Source organism: Arachis ipaensis, chromosome B6 (assembly GCF_059453495.1).
Source record: "Arachis ipaensis isolate K30076 ecotype BB chromosome B6, ASM5945349v1, whole genome shotgun sequence".
NCBI lineage: Eukaryota > Viridiplantae > Streptophyta > Magnoliopsida > Fabales > Fabaceae > Arachis > Arachis ipaensis.
Genome location: NC_142441.1, coordinates 58,259,039 through 58,263,078, shown reverse-complemented (window position 1 = coordinate 58,263,078; position 4,040 = coordinate 58,259,039). Strand labels below are relative to the sequence as shown.

Sequence of the window (4,040 nt, the reverse complement as noted above, 5' to 3'; positions counted from 1 at the left end):
CATTACATTCTTTGTCTCCCCCTCTTTTCTTCCACTCACAAAGGGATCCCTATACTGTGGTATAAAGGACCCATATTATTATTATTATTTTTGTGCGCCCTCTTCTTTGTCATATGAGCAGGAGCAAGGACAAGAACATTCTTGTTGAAGCAGATCCATAACCTGAAAGGACTCTGAAAAAAAAAATTGAGAGAAGCTAAATTACAACAATCCAGAGATACCCTTTCAGAAATTTTCGAACAGAAAAAGGATATGGCAGCCGAAAATAATAATAATGTAAGGAAGATGCTTGGTGACTTTACTGCACCTAATTCCAATTTACATGGAAGAAGCATCTCCATTCCTGCCATTGGAGAAAACAACTTTGAGGTGAAACCTCAATTAGTTTCTCTGATGCAGCAGAACTGCAAGTTTCATGGACTTCCATCTGAAGATCCTTTTCAGTTCTTAACTGAATTCTTGCAGATATGTGATACTGTTAAGACTAATGGAGTAGATCCTGAAGTCTACAGGCTCATGCTTTTCCCTTTTGCTGTAAGAGACAGAGCTAGATTATGGTTGGATTCTCAACCTAAAGACAGCCTGAACTCTTGGGATAAGCTGGTCACCGCTTTCTTAGCCAAGTACTTTCCTCCTCAAAAGCTGAGCAAGCTTAGAGCTGATGTTCAAACCTTCAGACAGAAAGAAGGTGAATCTCTCTATGAAGCTTGGGAAAGATACAAACAGTTGACCAAAAAGTGTCCTTCTGACATGCTTTCAGAATGGACCATCCTGGATATATTCTATGATGGTCTATCTGAACTATCAAAGATGTCACTGGACACCTCTGCAGGTGGATCCATTCACCTAAAGAAAACGCCTGCAGAAGCTCAAGAACTCATTGACATGGTTGCTAATAACCAGTTCATGTACACTTCTGAAAGGAATCCTGTGAGTAATGGGACGCCTATGAAGAAGGGAGTTCTTGAAGTTGATACTCTGAATGCCATATTGGCTCAGAACAAAATATTGACTCAGCAAGTCAATATGATCTCTCAGAGTCTGCATGGAATGCAAGCTGCATCCAACAGTACTCAAGAGGCATCTTCTGAAGAAGAAGCCTATGATCCTGAGAACCCTGCAATAGCAGAGGTAAATTACTTAGGTGAACCTTATGGAAACACCTATAACTCAACATGGAGAAATCATCCAAATTTCTCATGGAAGGATCAGAAGCCTCAACAAGGCTTTAACAATGGTAAAAGAAACAGGTTTAGCAATAGCAAACCTTTTCCATCATCAACTCAGCAACAGACAGAGAACTCTGGACAAAACGCTTCTAATTTAGCAAATCTAGTCTCTGATCTATCTAAGGCCACTGTAAGTTTCATGAATGAAACAAGGTCTTCCATTAGAAATTTGGAAGCACAAGTGGGCCAGCTGAGTAAAAGGATCACTGAAATCCCTCCTAGTACTCTCCCAAGCAATACAGAAGAGAACCCAAAAGGAGAGTGCAAGGCCATTGACATAAGCGCCATGGCCGAACCTGTGAGGAGAGGAGAGGACGTGAATCCCAAGGAGGAAGACCTCCTGGGACGTCCAGTGATCAATAAGGAGCTTCCCTCTGAGGAACCAAAGGACTCTGAGGCTCATCTAGAGACTATAGAGATCCCATTGAACCTCCTTATGCCCTTCATGAGCTCTGATGAGTATTCCTCTTCTGAAGAGAATGAGGATGTCACTGAAGAGCAAACTGCCAAGTTTCTTGGTGCAATCATGAAGCTGAATGCCAAATTATTTGGCATTGATGCTTGGGAAGTTGAACCTCCCTTGTTCATCAATGAACTAAGTATTCTGGATCAACTGACATTGCTTCAGAAGAGACAGGATCCTGGAGAGTTCATAATCCCTTGTACCATAGGCACCATGATCTTTAAGGCTCTGTGTGACCTTGGTTCAGGGATAAACCTCATGCCCCTCTCTGTAATAGAGAAACTGGGAATCTATGGGGTGCAAGCTGCTAAAATCTCATTAGAGATGGCAGACAGCTCAAGAAGACAGGCTTATGGACAAGTAGAAGATGTATTAGTAAAGGTTGAGGGCCTTTACATACCTACTGATTTCATAGTCCTGGATACTGGAAAAGAAGAGGATGAATCCATCATCCTAGGAAGACCTTTCCTGGCCACAGCAAGAGCTGTGATTGATGTTGACAGAGGTGAAATAGTCCTTCAATGGAATGAGAACTCCCTTGTATTCAAAACTCAAGGATCTCCCTCTGCAACCATGGAGAGGAAGCTTGAAAAGCTTCTCTCAAAGCAGAGTCAACCAGAACCCCCACAGTCAAACTCTAAGTTTGGTGTTGGGAGGCCACAACCAAACTCTAAGTTTGGTGTTGAACTCCCATATCCAAACTCTAAGTTTGGTGTTGGAGAGTTTCAACAAAGCTCTGCACATCTGTGAGGCTCCATGAGAGCCCACTGTCAAGCTATTGACATTAAAGAAGCGCTTGTTGGGAGGCAACCCAATGTTTATCTAATTCTTATTTTTTATTGTTTTTCATATTTTCTTAGGTTCATGATCATGTGGAGTCACAAAATAAATATAAAAATTGAAAACGGAATCAAAAACAGCAGAAAAAAAAAATCACACCCTGGAGGAGCATCTGTCTGGCGTTTAGTGCCAGAACAGAGCATGGTTCTGGCGCTGAACGCCCAAAATGGGCAGCTTCTGGGCGCTGAACGCCAGAACAGGCATGGTTCTGGCGTTCAACACCAGAAATGGCACACAAATGGGCGTTGAACGCCCAAAATGGCCACCAACCTGGCGCTGAACGCCCAGAGTTGGGTACAAAGGCATTTTTACATGCATAATGGTGCAGGGATGTAAATTCCTTGACACCTCAGGATCTGTGGACCCCACAGGATCACCTCAGGATCTGTGGACCCCACAGGATCATCTCAGGATCTGTGGACCCCACAGGATCCACTCAGGATCTGTGGACCCCACAGGATCCCCACCTACCTCCACTCACTTCTTCTCACCACTCTCTTTCACACAACCCCACAAACACTCTTCCCTAAAAACCCCTCACCAATCACCTCAATCTCTCTTCCCCACTAAACCTTCACCACTCACATCCATCTCCTCTTCCCCATAAACCTACCTCATAAACTCCACCTACCTTCAAAATTCAAAACCAATTTCCCACCCAAACCCACCCAAATGGCCGAACCAATACCCCACCTCCCTACCCTATATAAAGCCCTCCATTCTTCTTCAAATTCACACAACACATCCCTCTACACTCCTCTTGGCCGAAACCACAATTTCCCTCTCCCTCTCCATATTTCTTCTTCTTCTTCTTCTATTCTTTTGTTTATTGCTCGAGGGCGAGCAATATTCTAAGTTTGGTGTGGTAAAAGCATAGCTTTTTTGTTTTTCCATTACCATTGATGGCATCTAAGACCGGAGAATCCTCTAGAAGAGGGAAAGGGAAGACAAAAGCTTCCACATCCGAGTCATGGGAGATGGAAAGGTTCATCTCCAAAGCCCATCAAGACCACTTCTATGATGTTGTGGCCAAGAAAAAGGTGATCCCTGAGGTCCCTTTTAAACTCAAAAGAAATGAGTATCCGGAGATCCGACATGAAATTCAAAGAAGAGGTTGGGAAGTTCTAACAAATCCCATCCAACAAGTCGGCATCTTAATGGTTCAAGAGTTCTATGCCAATGCATGGATCACCAAGAACCATGATCAAAGTAAGAACCCAGATCCAAAGAACTATGTTACAATGGTTCGGGGGAAATACTTAGATTTTAGTCCGGAGAATGTGAGGTTGGCGTTCAACTTGCCATACATGGAAGAGAACGCACGCCCCTACACAAGGAGAGTCAACTTTGATCAAAGGTTGGACCAAGTCCTTATGGACATATGTGTAGAAGGAGCTCAATGGAAGATTGACTCCAAAGGCAAGCCGGTTCAACTAAGAAGATTGGACCTCAAGCCTATAGCTAGAGGATGGTTGGAGTTTATTCAATGCTCAATCATTCCCACTAGC

The 4,040-nt window shown here is 43.4% G+C and overlaps 1 non-coding gene across 1 annotated transcript; it reads right to left on the bottom strand.

Moving 5' to 3' along the window:
- Positions 1–648: 648 nt before the first annotated feature.
- LOC148555717 (small nucleolar RNA R71) lies at positions 649–756 on the bottom strand. The gene has a single exon (XR_015888181.1). It is a non-coding gene; the product is annotated as a small nucleolar RNA R71 (small nucleolar RNA).
- Positions 757–4,040: the final 3,284 nt, after the last annotated feature.